A 9343-nucleotide genomic window follows, 5' to 3' on the forward strand; every position below is an offset into this window, starting at 1 on the left:
AAATACTGGAAAATTTCCTTTTAAAGATTCATCTCTTAAAACCAGAGTGTCTTGGGGCAGGACACAGGAATGACAAGATCTGTCTGTGACTGACATCAGAGCCCCCTTAGGAGTCTTCAGTTGGTTTGGGGGAGCAGAGAAAAGAAAGACGAGGTAGAAGATTTGAAGGGCACAGGGTGTGGAGGGAAGATGAGATTCCTGGCATTTTACATGTGAGGGGAGAGAATCAGGTTGAAGAGAATGACTAGGAGCTGGACAAATCCAGCCAAAGACATCAAGACCCTGGAACAATGCAAGTGTCCTATTTCAACCTCAGGCTACGCAGTTTCTAGACGTTTTCTTTGCTGCTATCTGCACCGCACCACCACCCTACTTTAGTCCTTGCAGGGGGCAGGTGGACTGGCCCACACCTTTTGTACCTGGCTCTAGGCCAGTGAGGATCGTGTTCAAACATGGATACATTTAAACAGAGCAAGAAGGAAATTACACTATCAGCCTCCACCCTAAAGCCCCGGTATCTGACCCAGGTGTCTGCCCTGTACCTCCACCCTACACACACACACGCACACACGCACACACACACACTTACACACACAACCAGAAGCTGCCTCCTCTTCTCCATGGAACTCAGGTCCTTGGTTGCTCCTGCCTGCCCCAGGGGAAGTGTAGCCAAGAAAATTAGAAAGCACTCTTCTTTCTGGCTAGCTTTATATTCATAGAGTTTTGAAAGAATCAGAAATATGTAAGCAATTATTAGCAAGTGATAAATTTTTGTTATAATTTTTCTATACTTCCCAAGTTCTAATTTGGCTATGTTTCTTCTATAATATGTATGTATTGACAGGTAATTAATTATATATATAAAATATACATTGGAGAAGGTCATGGCAACCCATTTCAGTATTCTTGCCTGGAGAATTCAATGGACAGAGGAGCCTGGCAGGCTACAGTCCATGGGGTTGCAAAGAGTCAGACACGACTGAGTGACTAACACATACTGTGTGTGTGTGTGTGTGTGTGTATATGTTGATCTCTAGTTCCCTCTATCCTTGACAAGATTATAGTATATAAAATATGATGTTATATTATAATAGATGATAGATATCATATGTAATACATATGGAATATATATAACGGGTGGGCTTCCATGGTGGTTCAGTGGTAAAGAATCCACCTGCCAATGCAGGAGACGTGAATTCGATCCCTGGGTCAGGAAGATCCCCTAGAGAAGGAAATGGCAACCCACTCCAGTACTCTTGACTGGGAGATCCCACGGACAGAGGAGCCTGGCAGACTCCATGGGCTTGCAAAAGAGTTGGACATGACTTAGTGACTATACAACAATGACAAATACATACACCATGTACACATATCCCTTGCAGAATATCTTGTCCCTGCAGATCCACTCTCCACCCTCTCACCTGCCCTACGATTTGAGCCGGGCGGGCGGGACTCCTCTGTATACACAGAGTGGGCTCCCTGGCCTTCTGCCTGGGGCTCTGTTTGGCCGATGGGAGGCAACGTGCAATGGCAGGAGACAGAAGGTGAGAAGTCAGGGTGCTCATTCCCTCTCTACTCATGTGTTGAGGGTTGTCTGTATCCTTCTACCACAGACCACAGCTCCTGTCAAGTGGCTCTTTCCTCTCACTGCCCTGGCGTGGTGCTTAAACCACTGCTTCTCCTCACCCCTCGAGACCACCTGTGTTTCAGGCTCCCGGGTTGTTGGCAGCCCCAAGACGCTGCATCGCCTCCTGGTGGTTCCCTTTAACCCTTCCCACACCTCTGGAGATAGTCCTTATTAAACTCTCCTTAATTACCCCACTTGAGTGAGGCTATTTCCTGCGGGGATATTGACTGGCACAAACAAATAATGCAAATGCTTTGTGCAAATCTTAACAGAATTAAAAGTTAACCTCCTTGAAGGGTAAGGCAGCCCCCACTTACAACCTCATCCTTGAGAAGAATTCCTTGCCCCTGACTCTACCTTCTCTTGAACCTTGCTGAGGGGAAACAGACCAATCAACAACTGCCCCCGCCCCCACCAAGGGATTCCATAGAGACATTTCTTTAACCTCCTTACCTTGAGTGCCCCTGACTTCCCTGAAGACACTGCTGCCTTTTCAGTCCTCATGGCAAGTGCAAGCTCTTATTCCTCATGGCCCAAGCCCTCCTGTTTTGAGAGGTCTTCTATGTCTTTGCCAAGCCTTTCTTCTGCTCTTTCCATATTTCCTGACATTCACGAGGTATTTGGAAATGTTTCTATGCCATATAATACAATCAGTCTGGGTAAATTCAACGCCCAAGTCAGGGCCAACTATATAATTGCCAGTACAAAATGAGAACAGGAGGCCCCTTTTTCAAAAAGCAGGAAAAAATACATCATTAAAGGTGGTGGTGATAGTTTAGCTGCTAAGTCGTGTCCGACTCTTGTGACCCCATGGCCTGTAGCCCACCCGGTCTCCTGCATTGCAGGCAGAGTCTCTATCAACTGAGCCACCAGGGAAGCCCATCATTAAAGGTACTGCTGCTGCTGCTGCTGCTGCTAAGTCGCTTCAGTCGTGTCTGACTCTGTGTGACCCCATAGACGGCAGCCCACCAGGCTCCGCCGTCCCTGGGATTCTCCAGGCAAGAACACTGGAGTGGGTTGCCATTTCCTTCTCCAGTGCATGAAAGTGAAAAGTAAAAGTGAAGTCACTCAGTTGTGTCCCACTCTTCGCGACCCCATGGACTGCAGCCCATCAGGCTCCTCCGTCCATGGGGTTTCCCAGGCAAGAGTACTGGAGTGGGGTGCCATCGCCTTCTCCGATTAAAGGTACTAAAATACAAAATTTTTCCCTTTAAAGTATTTTACTACTTACCAAATTGTGATGCTGGAGAAGACTCTTGAGAGTCCCTTGGACTTCAAGGACATCAAGCTAGTCGATCCTAAAGGAAATCAATCCTGAATATGCACTGGGAGGACTGTTGTTGAAGTTGAAGTTCCAATACTTTGGCCACCTGTTGGGAAGAGCTGACTCCTTGGAAAAGGTTCTGATGCTGGGAAAGACTGAAGGTGAGAGGAGAAGGGTGTGGCAGAGGATGAGATGATTACATAGCATCACCAATTCAATGGACATGAGTTTGAGCAAACTCCAAGGGTTAACGGTGGATAGAGGAGCCTGGCATGCTGCAGTCCACAGGGTCTCAAAGAGTTGGACACCACTTAGTGACTGCACCACAACAATAATGATTCATGAGTAACAGCATAAACCTGCAAATTACAAAAACGATTGCATTTTTGCTGCTGTAATTTGATATTATTTCATATTAATTACCTTTGGTGCCATAATTTTTATAATGAATATCAGATCAGATCAGATCAGTCGCTCAGTCGTGTCCAACTGTTTGTGACCCCATAAATCGCAGCACGCCAGGCCTCCCTGTCCATCACCAACTCCCAGAGTTCACTGAGACTCACATCCATCGAGTCAGTGATGCCATCCAGCCATCTCATCCTCTGTCGTCCCCTTCTCCTCCTGCCCCCAATCCCTCCCAGCATCAGAGTCTTTTCCAATGAGTCAACTCTTCCCATGAGGTGGCCAAAATACTGGAGTTTCAGCTTTAGCATCAGTCCTTCCAAAGAAATCCCAGGGCTGATCTCCTTCAGAATGGACTGGTTGGATCTCCTTGCAGTCCAAGGGACTCTCAAGAGTCTTCTCCAACACCACAGTTCAAAAGCATCAATTCTTTGGCGCCCAGCCTTCTTCACAGTCCAACTCTCACATCCATACATGACCACAGGAAAAACCATAGCCTTGACTAGACGGACCTTTGTTGGCAAAGTAATGTCTCTGCTTTTGAATATGCTATCTAGGTTGGTCATAACTTTCCTTCCAAGGAGTAAGCGTCTTTTAATTTCATGGCTGCAGTCACCATCTGTAGTGATTTTGGAGCCCAGAAAAATAAAGTCTGATACGTTTCCACTGTTTCCCCATCTATTTCCCATGAAGTGGTGGGACCGGATGCCATGATCTTCGTTTTCTGAATGTTGAGCTTTAAGCCAACTTTTTCACTCTCCACTTTCACTTTCATCAAGAGGCTTTTGAGTTCCTCTTCACTTTCTGCCATAAGGGTGGTGTCATCTGCATATCTGAAGTTATTGATATTTCTCCCGGCAATCTTGATTCCAGCTTGTGTTTCTTTCAGTCCAGCGTTTCTCATGATGTACTCTGCATATAAGTTAAATAAACAGGGTGACAATATACAGCCTTGACGAACTCCTTTTCCTATTTGGAACCAGTGTGTTGTTCCATGTCCAGTTCTAACTGTTGCTTCCTGACCTGCATACAAATTTCTCAAGAGGCAGATCAGATGGTCTGGTATTCCCATATCTTTCAAAATTTTCCACAGTTTATTGTGATCCACACAGTCAAAGGCTTTGGCATAGTCAATAAAGCAGAAATAGATGTTTTTCTGGAACTCTCTTGCTTTTTCCATGATCCAGCGGATGTTGGCAATTTGATCTCTGGTTCCTCTGCCTTTTCTAAAACCAGCTTGAACATCTGGAAGTTCACGGTTCACGTATTGCTGAAGCCTGGCTTGGAGAATTTTGAGCATTACTTTACTAGCGTGTGAGATGAGTGCAATTGTGTGGTAGTTTGGGCATTCTTTGGCATTGCCTTTCTTTGGGATTAGAATGAAAACTGACCTTTTCCAGTCCTGTGGCCACTGGTGAGTTTTCCAAATTTGCTGGCATATTGAGTGCAGCACTTTCACAGCCTCATCTTTCAGGATTTGAAATAGCTCCACTGGAATTCCATCACCTACACTAGCTTTGTTCGTAGTGATGCTTTCTAAGGCCCACTTGACTTCACATTCCAGGATGTCTGGCTCTAGGTCAGTGATCACACCATCGTGATTATCTGGGTCGTGAAGATCTTTTTTGTACAGTTCTTCTGTGTATTCTTGCCACCTCTTCTTAATATCTTCTGCTTCTGTTAGGTCCATACCATTTCTGTCCTTTATCGAGCTCATCTTTGTATGAAATGTTCCTTTGGTATCTCTGATTTTCTTGAAGAGATCCCTAGTCTTTCCCATTCTGTTGTTTTCCTCTATTTCTTTGCATTGATCACTGAAGAAGGCTTTCTTATCTCTTCTTGCTATTCTTTGGAACTCTGCATTCAGATGTTTATATCTTTCCTTTTCTCCTTTGCTTTTCACTTCTCTTCTTTTCACAGCTATTTGTAAGGCCTCCCCAGACAGCCATTTTGCTTTTTTGCATTTCTTTTCTATGGGGTTGGTCTTGATCCCTGTCTCCTGTACAATGTCACAAACCTCATTCCATAGCTCATCAGGCACTCTATCTATCAGATCTAGGCCCTTAATCTATTTCTTACTTCCACTGTATAATCATAAGGGATTTGATTTAGGTCATACCTGAATGGTCTAGTGGTTTTCCCTACTTTGTTTAAGTCTGAATTTGGCAATAAGGAGTTCATGGTCTGAGCCACAGTCAGCTCCTGGTCTTGTTTTTGCTGACTGAATAGAGCTTCTCCATCTTTGGCTGCAAGGAATATAATCAATCTGATTTCGGTGTTGACCATCTGGTGATGTCCATGTGCAGAGTCTTCTCTTGTGTTGTTGGAAGAAGGTGTTTGTTATGACCAGTGCATTTTCTTGGCAAAACTCTATCAGTCTTTGCCCTGCTTCATTCTGTATTCCAAGGCCAAATTTGCCTGTTACTCCAGGTGTTTCTTGACTTTCTACTTTTACATTCCAGTCCCCTATAATGAAAAGGACATATTTTTTGGGTGTTAGTTCTAAAAGGTCTTGTAGGTCTTCATAGAACCGTTCAACTTCAGCTTCTTCAGCGTTACTGGTTGGGGCATAGACTTGGATTACTGTGATATTGAATGGTTTGCCTTGGAAACGAACAGAGATCATTCTGTCGTTTTTGAGATTGCATCTAAGTACTGCATTTCGGACTCTTTTGTTGACCATCATGGCCACTCCATTTCTTCTGAGGGATTCCTGCCCACAGTAGTAGATATAATGGTCATCTGAGTTAAATATACTTTGCTATTATGGTTCTTGATTGATCATAATAATTTTCTGACTCACTTTTCTGCAAATTCATTTGTCAGGTAATCAAAATTTATAGTTTAACAACTTTTAAAAAATTAACTTTCAATTGATATAATTAAAAATGACATCAGTCGCTCTTGGCAAGTGAAGATAACAAATAATTTTTTATAATTTTAAGTTTGAGGAAAGTTCCGTGGTGCCTAGTAGTTAGGATTCTGACTTTCACCTCTACAGTCCACGGTTCAATCCCTGGTTGGGGAACTGAGATCCTGCAAACCACACGATGTAGCCAAAAATAAAAATAAATTTTGCCCCTTCTCCGGCTTGCGGGCGGGTGCGTCGGCCGGCCTCCCGCGTCGGCCGGCCCTGGGGCCGCGTCCCCCGGGCAATTATTAAAATAAATAAATAAATAAATAAATTTTTTGAGAAGGATCTTTCTATGGATGCAACAGCCATTGGTGCTGTGGTATTTTATAGGCTGTAATAACATCAGGATAAATTTCTGACAAATTATTTTAAAATAGAAATTTTAGTACATTTGGAAATGATGATTATTAAAGAACATTTTTTCTAAAAGAAAATGTATCTCCATTTTATGTCTTACAGTTTTAAATGTAAATTTATGCAATGTCGTTTTAATATTTCCTCTGATACCTTCTGTAACTTGTGCAAAGTTGAACAAGAAACGAAAAGCTGCTTCATGATTTGTGTGTAATTTAAAACAGCTATTTGTGCATTATTGCTTTATTGCTGTATCATCAATTACAAGGAAAAATCAATTTTTAAATTGTCTTCGTCATTAATAATTGGTTCATCTGTAGCTTCACATGAAAATGGTATTCATTTTCATTGAATAAAACAATCCTTAACCTTAATTTCTAAGCTTGTAGATATTTGCTTTGCCATGTCACAGCAGTTTTCAAAACCAGGTATTCTAAACTTTTTGAAGAACTCTAATAATACCCTGATACAATTTACTGCAATGTCTGTGTCGCATCTGTATTTTCTAAAAACGTACAGTTTACAGCTAACAAAGTTATTTGAGGAGGAGCAGAGCCTGCCGCTGTGCGTGTGCATGTGCCCTCAGTTGTGTCCAGCTGCTTGTGACCCCATGGACTGCAGCCGGCCAGGCTCCTCTGTCCACGCGGATTCTCCAGGCAAGAATGCAGGAGTGGGCTGCCGTTTCCTTCTCCATGGCATTTCCTACTTCAGGGAGTTTTTCTGACCCAGGGATCGAACCCGCGTCTCTTGTGTCTCCTGCATTGGCAGGTGGATTTTTTACCCCCGAGCCCCCTGGGAAGCCCTTCTGTCCTCGAGTTCAAGTCAAAGAATTCATATGTGTGCACATTCCCCAGGGAGGTGCCTCTGGCTGAGGCCCCAGGCCTGCCCCCGTGCAGATCCCCTTTTCACCCCTGGGCCATGGTCATCGCTGCCACCGCTGCCGCTGCCACTGGAATTAATCATCATTCAAACGTAAAAGAATGCATTTGAAAGTATGGGAAGTGCTGTTAATAAACACACTGGGGAAACAGGTGTAAAGTGGGCCCATCCTGGACAATCTGAGACATCTAGCTCTGCCTGTCCAACACAAACACTAGCAGTTCCTTGACTACTCACTTCATGAGTGATTTTTAGTTCTGCTTCAGATCAACCTTTCAGAGTGGCAAACATGCCTAGGGGCTGCTCCACGTCAGAAACTTAAACTACCTTGTCTCGTCTAATTCCTCTCTGGCCAGCTCCCTCAGGCATGCCCTTATGTGCACTGACAACCATTCTCAGTCCTAAAGTACTGAAAACCCTTGCTCCTTGTGTGAATTTTGCCCCAGTCTGTCTGTCTTCTACCGGCCTCACCATACTCCTTGCCTCACTGTACCTCTTGCCCAACCTGGACCCCACAGGCTTTATCCTGATCTTCCCAGGAATACTTTCAATTCCTTGCCCTCCACCCTTTCATTCAACATGCTCAGGAAAACCCCAGCTCCTGGACACTCCCTCCAAGTGTTATCTTTATTTCTCTGAGTTGAGAAAGATTCTACAGAAATATCCACATTATGCCATTTTGAGGGATTTCCCAGGTGAGTCAGTGGTTTAAAAAAAAAAAAAAATCACCTGCCAATGCAGGAGACACAAGAGATGCAGGTTCGATCCCTGGGTCAGGAAGATTCCCTGGAGTAGGAAATGGCAACCCACCCCAGTATTCTTTCCTGGAAAATTCCATGGACACAGGAGCCTGGTGGGCTCCAATCCACGGGATTGCAAAAAGTTGGACGCAACTGAGCACATGCACACACACACACACACACACACACACACCGTTTTGAAGCCTGACTTTCGATTGCAACTGAATACCACTCAAAAATCCTTGAACTTGAATTTTCTTGGTACTCCTGTACTTCTTCCCTCAGATCTATAAGCTTTATAGGACTGTTTGGGGTGAAGGGAAGTCTAGTGCCTTCGCTAGTCTCTTCAGGGGAATTTCGTTTCTGTGTAGTTTTTTTTTTTTTTTTCTTTTGTGGTTAAAATCTTTGCCCCACAAGCTAGCTCCTAATATTTGGTTTGCTCTTTGGCTTGCTTCTTCCAGCCCCGTCCAGTCTCCCTCTCAGGGCTGCTGACCTCTGACACAATGGGGAATTCTACCTCCAAGATCCTGATGCCCACCCTTCTGTGAGGGTAGAATGAGCCATGTATTTAAATCTATCAGTTTGGTCCCATCTTCTCTAAGAATGTGCACAAGAGGATCCAGACAGGATGATCCTCATCTCTTTGTGGGCACAGCCTTGCTTCGCTGCTTGGTGATAGAACCTCATGCCGTGGTCCTGCCTTTGGGAAGTTTACCTGTGATATCCCTATTGTTCCTGCTGATTCCAAGGGAGGGGGAGTCCTGCTCTCTGCTCTGCATAGGCTGACATTTACCAACCACACTTTGGCTTTACAAGGACATAGAACACTGTGAGTGAGGGGTAGGGAAAGAGGGCTGGGTTTGAGACCTTATCCAGTCTTCGTGTGGTTTAGCACCTCCAGAATTAATTTTCTCCCCTATTTATGCTGGATTGTTGATCTGTCAAGCATCAGTTGGAGCATAAACTGTCTTAGATTCAGGAAGAAATGCTCACTTTCTTCCCTGTGTAGTTGTCTTTCATTTAAATGGTCCATACCTTGAAGGGTCATGGCATTTCCCTCTGCCTTTCCCCCACACAGAAACTCTACTCTCCTCTGCCCTCTTCTTAGATCCACAGTAAGCCTCAAGCTGGAAGGCTGATGCAGCTAAGAATTAATCTTG

Source organism: Bos indicus x Bos taurus, chromosome 28 (assembly GCF_003369695.1).
Source record: "Bos indicus x Bos taurus breed Angus x Brahman F1 hybrid chromosome 28, Bos_hybrid_MaternalHap_v2.0, whole genome shotgun sequence".
Taxonomy (NCBI): domain Eukaryota; kingdom Metazoa; phylum Chordata; class Mammalia; order Artiodactyla; family Bovidae; genus Bos; species Bos indicus x Bos taurus.